The sequence below is a fragment of the Pleurodeles waltl genome, chromosome 5, assembly GCF_031143425.1.
Source record: "Pleurodeles waltl isolate 20211129_DDA chromosome 5, aPleWal1.hap1.20221129, whole genome shotgun sequence".
In the NCBI taxonomy this organism is placed as follows: domain Eukaryota; kingdom Metazoa; phylum Chordata; class Amphibia; order Caudata; family Salamandridae; genus Pleurodeles; species Pleurodeles waltl.
The window spans coordinates 6333627-6351586 of record NC_090444.1 but is presented as its reverse complement, the minus strand read 5'-3'; the positions used below and the strand labels follow the sequence as shown (position 1 = coordinate 6351586).

The 17960-nt window shown below is 47.5% G+C and overlaps 1 long non-coding RNA gene across 1 annotated transcript; it reads right to left on the bottom strand.

Annotated features, from left to right (window-relative positions):
* Nucleotides 1-254: 254 nt before the first annotated feature.
* Nucleotides 255-17721, bottom strand: LOC138297189 (uncharacterized). Its single transcript, XR_011203924.1, has 3 exons — nucleotides 17629-17721; nucleotides 11960-12100; nucleotides 255-2031 (listed from the first exon to the last, which is right to left on the bottom strand). It is a non-coding gene; the product is annotated as an uncharacterized lncRNA (long non-coding RNA).
* Nucleotides 17722-17960: the final 239 nt, after the last annotated feature.

The window sequence follows — 17960 nt, the reverse complement described above, 5'->3', positions numbered from 1 at the left end:
GATGAAAGTCTAATTTAGAGTAAAAAAAATGGGCAAACCCTGACTCCGTAAGTCAGGATTGGACTTACCGACGTTTCAAACCAAAGTTACTCCCAGGTTCATAAATGGTTGTGTGACTCAGGAGATATGTACTTATAGCATCAATGACTTCTCATGTCACAGAACTAAATTTCAGATGTTCCACACTTTTATTTCTTTTTTTACTTGTTTATGCTAATAAAATATAGAAAATAAAAGATGACAGTGAGTTTGGATAGAGTTTGCATCTTTTTATTGCTGATGATATCATAAACCTCTGTTGTTTTGTGCATGGAAACACCAGTCCAGGCAGGGAGGTGTCAGACCTTCTGTGACCAGCAGGTGACAGGAGACATTGTGTGCATTGAAGACAGAGTAGGCGATATTGCTGTATTTCGAAATGCACACTTAGAAAGTAGTAAATTCTCTCCTAGGGGACATTCTACCAATAGGGAATCCTCTGGTGAGGAAACAGCCACTTGTTTTATAAATCAGAACCTTTTTCAATTCCCTTGATTAATTAACTTGATAGCAAGAAACATTACCCACCGACCAGTGTAACAAAGACATGACTCTCCAGTTCAAAGAGTCAAGAAACCTCCACAAACCTCACACTGAGCAAACAAAGATGTCACCTCTTCTCATCTGATTTCTGGCACTAATAGGACTCTGGGCCTGATTTAGATCTTGGTGGACGAGTTACCCCATCACAAAAGTGATGGATATCCCGTCAGCCGAAATATTAATCCAATAGGATATAATGAGGCGGATGGAATATCTGTCACCGTTGTGAAGGAGTAACTCGTCCGCCTCACTAGAGGTCAGTAGCACAAGGTGGGCCCTGGAACAGATGAAGACACACAAATCTGCTAGGAGTAGGACAGTTTCCTCCAGTCAAACCACTGGCCATTGGCAAACATCTGCTCGTCAACGGCCAGCAGACGCAGGGACAAGTGTTGGGATAGTAAGGTGGAGAAGACACCTTTCAGTGCAAAAGGCAAATCCAAAAAACAAAGAAAAATGTGCCTCTGGGGCGTATTCGTCTAATGATGGGTACTGGTTTTATTAAAAGAGAAGCAGGTCTCAGTGTAACCAGAGGATCTGGAGAGCCCAGCATTTCTCAAGAGGTTTCAGATGCTGAAGGCTCTCCCATTGCCTGTGTTTTTCGACCCTTGGGACGCAGCACCCACTCCTGGGCACCTGTATTTATCCAGTGATCCAGGGGGAATAACCAGAGGAATCTAAGGGGCTCATTTACAAGCCCCTTGCGCAGCTGTAGCATTATTTGTTTTAAGCTACAACGACGCAGAACAGTCGCCCACACTGTGCCATGCTTACAAACTGGTGCAATGGTATCATTGCGCCTCTTTGCAAACCTTTGCGCCACATTATACCTGCTCCAGGTATAATGTATATAAGGGAGGCGTTCCCCCACAAAAAGGCCTGCAAGGATGGTGCAGTGAAATTTACAAGATTTCACTCCGTCATTCTCGCATCATTTATTAATGCCTGCTGAGGGCAAGCGTTAAAGTGACGTGAGGCTATTTTCAATGGGCCTCTCCGAGCTTTGCTGGACTAGCGTTAGAATTTTTGACGCTAGTCCAGCAAAGCACCACAACTGCCTCACGCAGCTGTGCCAAAGACCACCATGGTGCGCTGTACTGTAAATACAGTGCTACCAGGGTGTTGTTAGTGGGGTGCTGGGCAGCACAAGCTCACTGATGTATCATGATCGATGTCCCAGTTTGTTGTAAATGAGGCCCTAAGAGAGTTATTCCACTCCTCTAGAGAGCACTGTGGACTATCTGAAGATATCATATGTATTGACTGATTAATGAGGCAGGAATTTTGTTTTTATTCTTTGGTCGCAGGGTCTCTTCCACGGTCCCCTCATGGATGACTGGGCATGGCTTGTGCTGGTCACCGGCGATCAAAAGCCTTCCTGGCCAGGGGATCCACCTTCAGAGTTGATATTCAGCACAATCTCTCTTCGGACTCAACCAAACCGAACCCCTGGAGAAAAAGGGGTTCAGACCATTAGACATGGATTGCAGATTGCAGCATTAAATGGTTATTTGCATCCAACTATCAGCAGATCAGTTTACTCTGTTCCACTTCAATGTCATCCAATGAATTACAGAATACGGTTTGGAGGAACATAAAAAACAACAGCTGAGGAGAAAATACAAGCATTAAAGGGACCATCTCACATCACCTTACACTGCAGGATCTACCTGAGCTAAGTCGTGTTACTTACACAGCCTACATGTGTGTTACATGCATGAGGCGATAGATGCATGATCTGAGGGTCCACACCCACAAATACTACACTCAGAGCATTTGGCCCCCAGAACAGGAGCCTTGAACCATGACGTCACTTCTCACCAGTAGACAGGTCAGTGACTCCCACTAAGTGTAATGTGTATTAGGATTTTTCATACATCGCACACCGGTGTAGGCATTAGCATTAGAGGCATGCATGTTTAGACATATGTATATATGTTTGTATGTATCTCATGCTGCGTGAATCTAGCAGGGGAGCATCATATATGGCGGTGGGTTTTACAGTAGGTACCGCAGAGTAAGGGGATGGAGTCAAGGGTGGGACAGTAGAGAGGGGTTTGTGTGCAGGTGATGCTGACAGGGGGATGCAGGCAGTGATTGACAAGTCAGGGGTGAAAGAAACAGGGGGTTTGTTAAGAGATGGACCTGATCTCTTCAGGAGTGCCCAGCATGTGGATTGCTAAACTGTGACCAGGCATTGCTTGAAAAGAAGGATTTTCATCACCTGGTGCAGGTCCAAAAGCGATGGAGACAGGTGGATACGGACAACTAGCCTCTCCCCCACCCCATATGTAGGTAGGTATTAATGATATAATGCAGAATTTTACAACCCTGGAAGGATGAAAGATAGAGTAGGTAGTGCTGGGTCTCAAGCCCACAGTTACTGGCTTGGTTAAGGGGTATTTTTTACTTCCCAGTAACATTTGCCAATAATTGGACCGCTTTGCCACAGCTGTTGGGTGTAGATTCCACCTGCTCACTCAAAAATATGGCAGGAAGTAAAGGGCTGAGTAGTAATTGTGTTTTAGTAATTGTGCTAAAACAGGTAAGCTTCACTTATCCTACCCTATCTGGATACAAGCGGTTGTAAGTAACATGAACAGTCTGTAAGACAAGAGTCAGCGAACAAGACAGAGAGACCTATGCGAAAGGAGCAATGGAGGATCAACTTTTCCTGGAGCAGAAGATAATGAGGAATGACAGTGAGACGGACTCAGTCCCTTGCACTGCCTTGCCTCATTCTGTATCTAGGAGGCCACGAAAAGCCACGCAAAGCGGCTTAGTGTGGCCTTGTAGATATGGGTCTGCACACTGCGCCGCCGAGCTGGAAAGAATGAGGAATGACAGTGAGACTGACTCACACTGCATGCAGGACTTCACAAGAACTGACTGCCTCCTCATCCTGGAAGCATCCTTGAATCTGATCATGGGCCCTCATAGTAATGAGGGTGGCAGGGCTCAACCTGCAGCAGAAGGTACCAGACACAAATTTAAAGAGACACTTGGTACCGGAAGATGGGCAAAAAACGAAAAATGTAAACTTTGACAATACAAGGAGTGTTTTGTAGAATCACTAGCAGCAGCATTTTCAGCACGAACTGTCCATATGGGGGGCAAGCTACACAAGCTGCAGGTAAGAAAATAAAGACCGGGACGAAGAAGTCCATGGCATGGAAATGATGGAAAAAGTAGACTGCATGTTAAAATACACTTGTGGGGAATGCTACTGGTCTTTGCTCAGATTAGGGGCTTATTTACAAGCCCCTTGCGCCTCGAGTGAGTCACCTTTTCCAATATAAAAAGTGACGCCCCTGGTGCAAGGGGCTTGTAAATAAGCGCCTAAAGGTACACTCTTCAGTTGGCAGGGAGGGATAGCAATCCTCAAAAACGAGGCGGGAAGGCAGGCGCTAGGACAGCAGGTAAAACAAAATAATGCGGGCCTTCTGCAACACACTGAAAGGCAATAAAGCTAAGGGCCTATTTATGAGGCCAGTGGCGGTGCGCTTCCACAACGCAATATGGCACGTGTGCGACGCAACTGTAAAATGAGATTTATAAAGCCGCGCCAGGACACTCTGCATGGCCCTGAGTGGCTCCAGAAATATGGGCCCAGATTTACTAGATTATCCTGCAGCACATTTCAGGAGCCAGAAATGCTGCGCTGCGTGAGAAGGAGAGAGCAGAAGACCTCCACATCTACAGAAATATGGCACTCTCCTCCCCTCTCCCTAGTGCGGGCGAAGAAATGTGTTGCCGTGCGCCTCACACACACCTTTGCACCATAGTGCAAGGGTGTCTACATGAGACTAGAGTAGGGTCTGAACTGGAAGGATAGCCTTCCAGTACAAAGTGTTAGGCTTAGATCAACTTTGAAAGTTTTCCCACCTTCCATGTGTGCTGTACAGTGCAACACACATGCAAAGTCAGAAAATACAGGAGAAATAAAAGCATTTCCCCATGCTAGCACCTACTAGAATTGGGCACTATTTTTTAACACAAAACCCTGTCTGCTTTTCTTTAGTAAATAGGGTTTTGCGTCAAAAACCTTGGCGTGCATTTTGCAGCACACATCGAAAGAGGAAAACACCTCTAAGGATTGTTTTTGTGCAGGGAGGTGTACCTTCCTGCACAAAAACAATCCTGCCTACAACGCAAGCACCCTTGCCTGTGTTGACACTAGGCAGCACATTGTGCACCAGCGCAGGGGAAAAAGCAGGAATGCGGCGTATCGTGTTAAATACGGCACATTCCTTCCCTTTCCCTGTCATGCAGTACAGCGCAGTAAGGTAATCCTCATAAATAGGCCCCCTAGAATCTAAATGGAAGAATGTCTTTGGGGCTTATTTACAAGCCCCTCGCGCCGCCGGTGCGTCACTTTTTCCCATATAAAAAGGGACGCACCCGCTGTGTAAGGGGCTTGTAACTAAGCCCCTTTCTTAGTAAAATTGTCTCAACCTGGGCAACCAACGAGAACCACCAAATTGAGAAGATTTGGGCAGAGGAGGTCAGGAGCTCTGAAAGGCCTGCCAGGTGGAATGGAATTCCCATGTTATTTTATAAAGGTAAAGCAATGCATTATTACTGCGTCTTCACAATCTTCACGAAGTAAAAAAGACAGAGATTACTGAAAAGTTATTTTAAAATATTTAAATGTTCGTAATCGCAGAAGCAGGTCGGAATGGTTTGAATGCCTTGATGACTGACTGCCCCACCAGAATATTATCTAATGTCTGAGCCAAAGGGCTGAAAAATGTTCAACCACAATAACTCAGAATCAAGGCGGCTTTGTCCCCTAGGGCCCTGTGAAGGCAGCGGGTACTGACCATGAACAAGTCATTGGACAAGTTTAGGACCACAGAGACTGACTCTTGCCATGGACACTGGACACGATAAAGGCATTTGACAGGGTGAATCATGGTCATTTTAAACACTCCCCAGTTTGAGTGTCATTAAGAGATTCTTTCACAAAGCGAAGATACTAAGTGTAGGAGGCTGGCCTGGCTTATAATGGGTACCTGATCGTACTTACACCTTGTGCTAGGTCCAGTTATCCCTTATTAGTAGATTAGTAGTGTTCTAGCAGCTTAGGCTGATAGAGGTAGCTATAGCAGAGCAGTTTAGGCTGAACTAGGAGACATGCAAAGCTCCTACTAGACCACTTATATCATATAGCACTATATCATAAGAATCACAATACTCAGAGTTACCAAAAATAAAGGTACTTTATTTTAGTGACAATGTGTCAGAAGTATCTCAGAGGATATACTCCCTTAGGAGGTAAGTAAAATACACAAAATATTCACACAAACCAAAATCAGGTAAGTAAGCAGTTAGAAAAGTAGTGCACACACTGTGGAATACAATAGGATGCAATAGGCCTAGGGGCAACACAAACCATGTACTAAGAAAGTGGAATGCGAACCACTTAGGGACCCCTGGCCTAGTGTACTGTGTAGAGGGTCGCTGGGAGTGTAAGAAAACACTAAAGGTGTCCAAGATACCCCATCCCAAGACCCTGAAAAGTAGGAGTAAAGTTACCCTACTTCCCCAGAAACACACTAAAGTCGTGATGGGAGATTCTGCGAAGACCACAACAGACTGCAAAGCACTGAAGACGGATTCCTGGACGTGAGGACCTTTAAAGGAAGGGGACCAAGTCCAAGAGTCACAAAAGTGTCCAGGGGGGGCAGGAGCCCACTAAACCCTGGATGAGGGTGCAAAATGGCTGCCTCTGGGTGGAAGAAGCTGAATATTCTGCAACAACGAAAGACGCCAGGAAATTCTCCTTTGCACAGAAGATGTCCCACGGAAGGCTGGAGGATGCAGAGTTGTTTCTTTTGAGAAAGACCGCAAACAAGCCTTGCTAGCTGCAAAGGCGCGGTTAAAATAAAATGGTGCTGTCCGGTCCCAGGAAGGACCAGGAGGTCGCCACTTGGAAGAGGAGACAGAGGGGGCCCTCTGCAATACTGAGAGCCCACGCACAAGAAGGCAGCACCCGCAGAAGTACTTGAACATGGGCTCAAGAAAACTGAGCACAACGGTCATCTCAGCACTACAAAGGAGGGTCCCACAAAGCCGGTGGTCAACTCAGCGAGTTGAGCAATGCAGGACAGAGTTCTGGGGCCCTGGGCTGTGCTGTGCACGAAGGATTCCTTGCAAAAGTGCACAGAAGCCCTAACAGCTGCAGATCACGCCGTACACAGGATTACTGTCTGGCGTGGGGAGGCAAGGACTTACCTCTGCAAAATTTGGACAGAAGGACGAGTGGACTATTAGGGTCACTTGGATCTACCACCTGTGTTCCAAGGACCACGCTCGTCGCGATGAGAGGGGACCCAGAGGAACCGTGAAGCTGAAGTTTGGTGCCTGCGTTAGCAGGGGGAGATTCTGTCGACCCACAGGAGATTTCTTCTTGACTTCCAGTGCAGGGTGAAGGCAGACAGCCCTCAGAGCATGCACCACCAGGAAACAGTTGAGAAAGCCGGCAGGATTAGGCTCTACAATGTCGCTGGTAGTCTTCTTGCTACTTTGTTGCAGTTTTGCAGGCGTCCTGGAGCAGTCAGCGGTCGATCCTTGGCAGAAGTCGAAGAGGGAGATACAGAGGAACTCTGGAGAATTCTTGCACGTCGTTATCTGAGGAAAAGCCCACAGGAGAGACCCTAAATAGCCCTCAGAGGAGGATTGGCCACCTAGTGAGGTAAGCACCTATCAGGAGGGGTCTCTGACATCACCTGCTGGCACTGGTCACTCAGAGGCCTCCATTGTGTCCTCACACCTCTTGATTCAAGACGGCAGAGATCTGGAACACACTGGAGGTGCTCTGGGCACCACCCCTTGGGTGGTGATGGACAGGGGAGTGGTCACTCCCCTTTTCTTTGTCCTGTTTCGCGCCAGAGCAGGGGCTGGGAGTTCCCTGAACCAGTGTAGACTGGTTTATGCAAGGAGGGCACCATCTGTGCCCTTCAAGGCATTTCCAGAGGCCTGGAGAGGCTACTCCTCCCAGGCCCTTAACACCAGTTTCAATGGGAGAGGGTGTAACACCCTCTCTCAGAGGGAATCCTTTGTTCTGCCTTCCTGGGACTGGGCTGCCCAGACCCCAGGAGGGCAGAAGCCTGTCTGTGGGTTGGCAGCAACGGTAGCTGCAGAAAAACCCCAGAGAGCTGGTTTGGCAGTACCCGGGGTCCATGCTGGAGCCCCGGGGATGCATGGATTGGCACCCCAATACCAGATTTGGCATGGGGGGACAATTCTATGATCTTAGACATGTTACATGGCCATATTCGGAGTTACCATTGCGAAGCTACATATAGGTATTGCCCTATATGTAGTGCACGCGTGTAATGGTGTCCCCGCACTCACAAAGTCTGGGGAAATTGCCCTAAACTATGGGGGGGCAACTTTGCTAGTGCCAGTGTGCCCTCACACTTAGTAACTTTGCACCTAACCTTCACTAAGTGAGGGTTAGACATATAGGTGACTTATAGGTTACTTAAGTGCAGTGGTAAATGGCTGTGAAATAACGTGGACTTTATTTCACTCAGGCTGCAGTGGCAGTCCTGTGTAAGAATTGTCTGAGCTCCCTATGGGTGGCAAAAGAAATGCCACAGCCCATAGGGATCTCTTGGAACCCCAATACCCTGGGTACCTCAGTACCATATACTAGGGATTTATAAGGGTGTTGCAGTGTGCCAATTAGAATTGGTGAAAATGGTCACTAGCCTATAGTGACAATTTTAAAAGCAGAGAGAGCATAAGTACTGAGGTTCTGGTTAGCAGAGCCTCAGTGACACAGTTAGGCACTACACAGGGAACACACATACAGGCCACAACCTTTGAGCACTGGGGTCCTGGCTAGCAGGATCCCAGTGAGACAGTAAACATACCCTGACATATACTCACAAACAGGCCAAAAGTGGGGGTAACAATGCTTGAAAGAGGCTACCTTCCTACACAAAGTGAAAGCCATAAAACCACATAAAGAGGTTTTACATCAGATCCCATCTCTGTAGATCACAGAATTAGTCAACCATGTGCCGTCTCAGCCGCATGATTTCCCCTAAATTTGAAGGCTTTATTTGTTGCAATTCCAAACTTTTGCATAATTCGCAGCTATGTATGTTAAAGGGTCTGCTGCATTCTTACCAAACTTAACAATTAAAAGGCCTCTGCATATTTGTTTTGCAGCATGCAATGATTTGATCAGAGACAGACCCTCAGAGGCCTTCTTCTGACCACCTGCTTACAGCTTCTATGAGATGATGTTTTCTTTTCTCTGAGTATTGACTCTAGCAGTACTCTAGAAGGGGTCCAGGAGAGTGTGAAAGGAGAAGGAAGCCACACGTCAGTAATGTACAAGACACACAACTGTAGATCTCCTTGGTGGTCTATTTAAGGATTGTTTGATCTGGGGATCCAGTAGACTTGTACTTGTGTAATGTATAAGAGTGACAGATGAATAAGTGGTGATCTAACATTCAATCGTAATGTTTTGTGTTGTTTTCACATTGTATTTATTATAATATTGCCTGTGAGATGTATGTATGAGTTCTTAAGCACTGTATTTTGTAAAGGCAATTCATACAAATAATGAAATCTTGTAATGTAAAAAAAATCGTATGTGTGTAAAATGAAATAAAAATGTAGAAAAAAAAAATGGAGTCACATCGTATTGGATTGATTTCATTGATTAATGCAGAGAGGTTGAGGTGGAAGTCTATTATTGATTGCTGTTTTTCCCTCTTTCCTGAGCCTAGAAACAATTATTTTGGAGTACCCTGTGATACATATTCAGTAACCTGCATTCCACATATAAGCCAGATATTTGCACCCCAAAGTGAACCGTTGGGCCTTGTACTGCTGCGTTAGACTAAACAGGGATCATTCATGAAATACCCTGGTGCATTACGTAACTTGTTCACAACCCTGTGCCTTTGGTGGTGTCTCTGGCCAGCACCCACACTCTGCCATAGTAGCACTTAACCCCAGAATATACAAACATTTCAATGGCCTCAGTGGCACACTGGTAATGATGGGTGGGCGAGGAGGTGAGGTCATGAGCCACGGCCATCTTGGGCTATGCTAGCCCCTTCCCCCATGGCTCACAAATTCAATTACATGCTGCTCCCTCTAAAAGACAAAGCTACCTTTTGGAACATCAAACAGTCTTGGGAGAGCTGGGCACCATCTCAGGTGCCCTTGGCCAAAGAAAGATGAACCATCCAGTTATTGAGAGAGTTGGTGTAGTGTCCAGTGAGTGATGTGGCGCCTGGGTCAATTCTGCAGCATGACTGGAAGGTGGCCTGGACCATCCCCACAGCATGGCTGTGGAGGAGACATAGACCATTCTTGTGGTATGCTGGAAAGAGACATGGACCATTCCTGTGGAGCAGCTGGAGGGGTGGCATGGACTAGTCACACAGTGTGGAAGGGTCAGAGAATTGGAATATTCCTATAGTGTAACTGGAGAGAAGAAATGGACCATTGCCATGGTGTGGCTGGAAAGGGAACATTAACCGTTAGCACCTTGTGAGGCCTGGGCGATTCTGTGGTGTGGCTGGGGATGTCGTCTGTATAATTACTTTAGCAAGGCTGGGGAGGTGTTCTCAATCATTCAATCAGTATGGCTGGTGATACAGCATGGACCATTCCTGTGGTGTGGTTGGAGTTATGGTCTGCATCATTCCTGCACATTGCTAGTGACGGGCCTGGATCATTCTTGTAGCATTACTGTGGAGATGGCATGGACCATTCTTTTAGCGTGCGTGTGGAGGTGGGATAGACCATTTCTTGAGCATGGTTGTAGACATGGCATGAACCATTCAGGCTGTATGGCTGGAATGGGATCTGGACCATTACTGTGTTGTCTTGACCATTCCTGTGGTGTGACTGAGAGAGGATACCTGGGCCATTCCTGTGGTGTGACTGAGAGAGGAGACCTGGGTCATTCCTGTGGTGTGACTGAAAATACGGCATGAACCATTCACACAATGTGGTTGGGATGGGACCTGGACCATTCTGTGGTGTGGCTGGGGAAGTTGTCTGCATAATTACTTTAGCATGGGTAGAGAAGTATACAGAGTTGCGCAAGCAGAGTGGTTGGGAATATGGCATGGACCATTCCTGTGGTGTGGTTGGAGGGATGGTCTGCATCATTCCTGCAGGTTGCTAGAGAGGTGGCCTGAACAATTCATGCAGCGTGGGTGTAGAGGCATTCCTAGGTGGGATGGAGCATTTATACAGGTGGAGGTGGGATAGACCATTAATGCAGCGTGGGTGTGGTGGAGGGATCAAGCGTTCATGCAGCATGAGGCAGAGGTGGGATAGACCATTCATGCAGCGTGGGTGTGGAGATGGCGTGTAGCACTCATGCAGCGTGGGTGTAGAGGTGGGATGGAGCATTCCTAGGTGGGATGTAGCATTCATGCAGGTGGAGGTGGGATAGAGCATTCATGCAGCGTGGGTGTGGAGGAGGGATCAAGCGTTCATGCAGCGTAGGGTGGAGGTGGGATAGACCATTCATGTAGCGTGGGTGTGGATATGGCATGTACCACTCATGCAGCTTGGGTATGCAGGTGGCCTGGACCACTCCTGGAGGATGGATGAGGATATGGCATGTACCACACCTGCAGTGTGACTGGGACCAGGGTCATTCCAGCCGAGTAGTTGGGTGATTCCTTGCATTATTCATTGTACATGGCTGATGGTTGATGTGGATCAGTCCTACAGTGTGGCTAGTGAGGTGCGCATGGCCCCTGCAAGCAGCTGGGAAGATGGTCTGGATCATCCTGCAGCATCTGGCTGTGACTGGTTTAGAGTCAACATTCACCCTGAAGGGCCTCTTGACATTGAAACAGCAGATGCTTATTTTTACCAGGTCAATGGTACTCACATTATCGACTTCAGAAGGATGAAATGCTGAGTGGGCGCATCGAGATTAGAACCTTTGACCTTGAGGTCAAACACAGATTCATGGAATTAATGCATTGGTCCTGTAAGGACCTGATTTAGATGTTGGCGAATGAGTTACTCCGTCACAACGGTGACGGACATCCCGTCTGCCGAAATCTGAATATCATAGGATATAATGGAATTTAGATTTTGGCGGACGGGATATCTATCACCGTTGTGATGGAGCAACTAGCCCACCAATATCTAAATCAGGTCCTAAGTCACAAGACCCAACTCTAGTCCAGATAAATCTCTTGCAGCTGATGGTCTCCAGAGACCAGCAGACGAGATGGGCCACATTCCTTCCTGTTGACTTGGAGGCCACACAATGGCACTTATTCAGGCAGTGGGGCCTTCCTACCACATTACTTACAGGTGTGCCGTAGAAAGTGACAAAAGTGATGATTAACATTCAAAGGCAGATACGCACCTCCCACAGGAGGCAAACACCACCTTCCGCAGAGGTTGCAGCACAGGTAGTCCCCTGGACAATCATCGTCTGTCATGCAAAAGTCAGCATTTGGTTTCTGATCACAGAAAGGAAGAGCTGGAGGGCATTTGTTCTGCTTTGCTAAAATAATGAAAAGAGATACCATTGTGAGAAAAGAGATTATTCATGCATTCATGCACCCTTCCTCTATCAATGCATCTGTGTATCCATCAATCTGTTCAACAATCTGTTCCGCTGTCCATCAATCTGTCCATCCATTCTTCATTTATCTATCTCTGTTTTTTCCCATGATTGTATTGGAGTCATAACAGTGTTTTCCCTGGATATATTGAAGGCAACATGAGACAAGGCACTAGAGGACGCAACACCACATAAGAGATTATGGGGGTCATTCTGACCCTGGCGGTAATTACCGCCATGGCGGAGGTCGGCGGTAGCACCGCCAACAGGCTGGCGGTGCACCGCTGGGCCTTCTGACCGCGGCGGTTCAGCCGCGGCCAGAAACGGAAAGTCGGCGGTGTACCGCCGACTTCCCGCTGCCCTTGAGAATCCTCCATGGGGATTCTGACACCCCCTACCGCCATCCGGTTCCTGGCGGTTCTCCCGCCAGGAACAGGATGGCGGTAGGGGTTGCCGCGGGGCCCCTGGGGGCCCCTGCAGTGCCCATGCCAATGGCATGGGCACTGCAGGGGCCCCCGTAAGAGGGCCCCACGGAGAATTTCAGTGTCTGCTTTGCAGACACTGAAATTCGCGACGGGTGCAACTGCACCCGTCGCACCTTCCCACTCCGCCGGCTCCATTCTGAGCCGGCGTCCTCGTGGGAAGGGTGTTTCCCGCTGGGCTGTCGGGCGGACTTTCGGCGGTCGCCCGCCGGCCCAGTGGGAAAGCCAGAATGACCGCTGCGGTCTTTCGGCGGGAACCGCTTGGCGGGCGGCGACCGCCGTCCGCCGCGGTCAGAATCACCCCCTATGTGCCATAAAACGCAAGATATCGATCACCTTCTTCTCCTTATGGAAGACCCTGGATACCCGTCTGAAGGATGCTCCTGAGTTGCGGCTGTCTCCACCTATCAACCTGTCTGAGGCAGGGTAGGTAGCTTTCTAGGCATCTTATCCCTTAGTGTCAGCGTGATCCATTACCGTCAGTGTCATCATATCCCTTAAAGGCAGTGTGATATTATCCCTTACTGTCAGTGGCTTAATATTGATTACTGTCGGTGTCTTATAATCCCTTAGTGACAATGTCTTCTTATCCCCAAGTGCCAATGTCTGCAGGATTCTGCGGCACATGTCGAAAGAGGAAAATGTCTCTCAGGATTGTTTTTTGCAGGAAGGTGTCCCTTCTTTCACAGAAACAGTCAGGCCTACAACGCAGCCACCGTTACAACAAGATATAAGGATGTCTGCATTGGCGCTAGGCAGCCAAAATTGTGGCCGCACTAGGAAAGGACAGGAATGCGGAATATAATGTTAAATACGGTGCATTTCTGCCCTTTCCCTTTCACACAGCACAGCGCAGCGCACAAGGTGGCTTGCTGTGTTGCACTGTGTCCAGAGCGTGTGTAGATGTAAAGTTGGATAGCGTGTTATGATGTGTGTTTGTGTGTGCATGGGTTTGTGTGTGTTTCTGGTTCTCTGTGTGTGTATGTGTGTGGGGGTGGTGGGGGGCGTATAACATTAAAACATTTATTTGCAGAAACAGGCAGAGTTTCATTGCCAAGATGACCACCATAAGTTGGAGAGTTCTAAGGATTTCACTGCCAGGTGCTGGGCGCTTCCAGTTTCTCAGGAGATTCCCATTGTTGTCAATTTGTAGATGGTTACATGACGTAGTAAGGGATGACGGGAGTACCTGAATCAGCCTTACAGTGGGCACAGGAGCATCAGTGAACTAGTCAACCTTCAGTGTGGGGTGGGGTATGTTGGCTTCTTCATGAAGGAGGAGGACACTGCTATGAGTGTGACAGCCCTGATAGCCCTCTTTGTCATTGAGGAGATACTAAATAAGCGGGGATTGCTGGTGTATGCATTCATTAGCTACTGAGTAGATGCTAACCTGCTGGTCTTGACTGCTGGTGAAGGCATTCATAAGCCTCTGAGCAGCGGTTATCCCAGGCTTGACTGCTGGTGTATGCATTCATAAGCCTCTGAGCAGCGGTTATCCCAGGCTTGATTGCTGGTGTATGTATTCATCTGTCAGTGAGTAGATACTAACCCGGGTGTGGTTGCTGGTGTATGAATGCATCTGTCACTGAGTAGATACTAACCCGGGTGTGATTGCTGGTGTATGTATTCATCTGTCAGTGAGTAGATACTAACCCGAGTGTGATTGCTGGTGTATGTATTCATCTGTCAGTGAGTAGATACTAACCCGGGTGTGATTGCTGGTGTATGTATGCATCTGTCACTGAGTAGATACTAACCCGGGTGTGATTGCTGGTGTATGTATGCATCTGTCACTGAGTAGATACTAACCCGGGTGTGATTGCTGGTGTATGTATGCATCTGTCACTGAGTAGATACTAACCCGGGTGTGATTCCTGGTGTATGTATGCATCTGTCACTGAGTAGATACTAACCCGGGTGTGATTGCTGGCGTATGTATGTATCTGTCACTGAGTAGATGCTCATCTGAGCTTGATTAATGGTGTATGTATTCATCGGTCACTGAGTAGATGCTCTCCTGGATGTAACTGGTGGTGTATGTATTCATGGGTCACTGAGTAGATGCTCACCTGGGCTTGATAGCTGGTGTAGGCACTCCTCTGTCACTGAGTAGATACTAATCTAGGTGTGATTGCTGGTGTAAGCATTCATAAGCCACTGAGTAGATACTAACCCGAGCATGATTGCTGGTGTAGGCATTCGTATGTCCAGTAAGCGACCACAGCCTGTCACTGGTGGGAAGAGGAGCCCAGTTTGTTGATCCATTAATGAAAGGACGTGGAATTTGATGGAGAATCTTCCACTCTACTGGTAAATGCAAGTTTGAAGAAAAGACCATGATGGCTTCCCTTCTCGTTTGCGAGGAGGAACCCTAGTCTACGTGCATTGGATTCCAGGAGAGCAGTTCCCCCGGCTCTGATCGTGAAGACCCTCCATACGTTTGGAGTAGCAGATGGAACTACCGGTAGTAGTGGTCAAGGATGCTAAAGGTATCACAGTCTTCAGAGGATCAGAGGGGACGTGTTGCTGTTCACCGCTTGCCCTCAGCTCTGAATCCTGAGCTTTACTTGAGTCACAGGGTCTCTCTCCAACCTCCACGCACTGAGCTGAGTTCTCTCATGGACACATCTACACATGAGCTACCTTTTCGCAGACACACCTTGTAGAGGAAATATTATTTTATTTGTTTCTATTTAGTATACAGTCTGACATTTTAGGGTGGCACTGGCATTTTAGAGTAACATAAAAATACCAAAGACGGTCAACATCCTTGAATAGTCCAAACTTTAACGCACATCCACACAAGAGTGTGGCCATGTCAATGGTTCCTGAATTTTACACCTTATGCAAATATTTCACTGGAGCGTGGGTAACAAACCTAGTTGAGGGATGTGTATGTGAGAGTCTGCATCCTGCGTGTGGCTCAGATGTTTTGCATTTGTCCTCCTTTGGGCATCTCCTGAGGATTCATGTGAGGATCCATGTTCCCCACTAAGTAGAGGTACAGCGGTTTGATGAGGCCGCTTCTGTACATCCACACTACACATATAAGGGCCTATTACAACGTGGTGGAAGAGCAACGTAAACCTGCATTCAGATTTATGAAGCCACCCCTGGCCACTTTGCGTGGCCCTGAGTGGGTCCATAAATCTGGAGTAAGACAACGCAGCACAAATCACTGCGTTGCCTTACTCTGCAGTTGGATGATGTTCCATCGATGCTGGGAGGGTTTTCCCGCACAACTTCCATGGTTTTTCTTGCATTTGAAGATTTACCAGAACTCTGAAACCTGGGAGTGCTCCAAAAGGATACACCTTCCCTGGAGAGGTGTACTGAAGAGAAGTATCTTTATTTCTAGGAGTGTGCTTCTCAGGATTGATTTATGCACGAAGTGTCAACGGGGCCACCCCTACACCACGATGCAAGGAGACCTGCGTTGGTGCTAGGCAGCACATTGGGCACCAGCGCTGGGAAAAGGGCAGGAATGCGCCCTATTGCCTTAAGTGCAGCACAGCCCTGTCCTTTCCCTGCCACGCAGCGCAGCAAGGCAATCTGCTGAGCTGCACTGTCTGACTTTTTGTAAATAGGCCACAAAGATTTAATTCTGACATTTACACAAGAAAAAGTTAAATTGTGTACATATTAAAACGCTTCATGCATGCATTGTCTGAGCGGGCCATTTGACCATGCAGAAAGCACTCTTGGGAAAAAATTTATCTAAATTTAAAAGCTATCATATTTTACAATTATGGTGGAAAGCACGAATGGAAAATAAAAACTGCTTGATTCGAGTGTGACAATTATTTACTTAAAGGTTATTTGGGGATGAATTACATCAACTGCGGTGTCATCCTATGAGAATAACTGAGAGGAAATTCCATCTAAATTCAGATGTGACATTTTACCACTTTCAAGATAGTCAGTAATTAGCAACAGGCAATAGTCAAGTGAGCAGAACATCTTTTATGGGTGAGATCCCATGTGTAGGATCATGCTCGCTTCTTGCCCACAGGTTCTAATCCTTGTGCACAAGAACTGAGTCCCTGCCCATCAAACGTATAGATGATTACTAAGCCGGGGTCATTTTTAAGGCATTGGCAGGAACCCCCGTCAAAGCTTTTCCTATCAGTGCTTTTTCAAGTCTGACGCATGGCCACCTCAACACGACAGAGCCGTCCGTCAATCTTTCTGAATAGGGATTTTGTTTTAGAAAATAAAAAAATACAAAATGCCTCCTCACCATGGGAGCTATCTCCCATGGTGCAAGGTGGGGGGGAGGGTTTAGTTTTTTACTTCCTATTACCGCCAGTGTTAGCCAGGCAGTGAAAAACGGATATAAAATCCACCCTCTAATTTAGGTGGGAGCATATCTAGCCAATTCTCCAAAGGCCCGACTGGGAAGTGTCCGCCGTGGCCAAACTATGCTCCACCCGCATTTAAATCCGGAGGGTGCACCATTATATTGGTGGTAAGAAGGCCTTACTTAGACTTCGGTGAAGGGGGTATTCCATGATAATGGTGATGAATATCCCATCCGCTGAAATCTAAATCCCATTGTTTCCTACGCTATTTAGATTTCTGCGGAAGGATATCTGTCACCGTTGTGATTGAGTAACCCCTCCGCCGAAATCTAAATGAGGCCCTATGTCTCCATTGCGATGGAGTATGCTTACAGCCAATATATAAATTAGGCCTTATGTCTCTAATCCAGAGAGGCGGTAGGCTCTGCAATATCCTTGCATGTGAGGGGTGGCAAACCTCAAACACAGAGCCTGCTCTAAAGAATGGCGGTAACACACTATGTCTGAACTGTGTGGTAACCTCTTTTATGCAGAGGTTTCTTGGGGTTTCCCACCTCTAGAGTTCTATGATTCTAGTAAAACAGTTGATGCCAGCCTCATGCAGACTATAGTATCTTTCTGCAAGGGGTCACAACCATGATGGCACATGGGCTATGATGAAGCCTGCGGATCATAAACTCACCGACATCCGCCTTCCCGAGCACGTAGGGCAGCCCTATGCAGAGGGCAAGCAGGGCTGTGGCAAGCCGTGCTCCACCGAACCGCTCCATGTCTCTATTCCAGCTCTTTCTGCCTCCCCGCAGTGCTGGGGGATTTATTTAACCTGGCCCTGAGTGAGGAGGAGGCACTTCAGAGATCTCCACTTAGATTATCATCACTGGGACGTGGTGAAGCAATAAAACCCTGTTCCAACCATCCCTGGAAGCTACTGAACATCTTGTTCTGACCTTGCTTATCTCAGCCCTCTGAGCACAGACTACAGACGCCAGACTTTCCCTATCGTCTGTGGCCAGT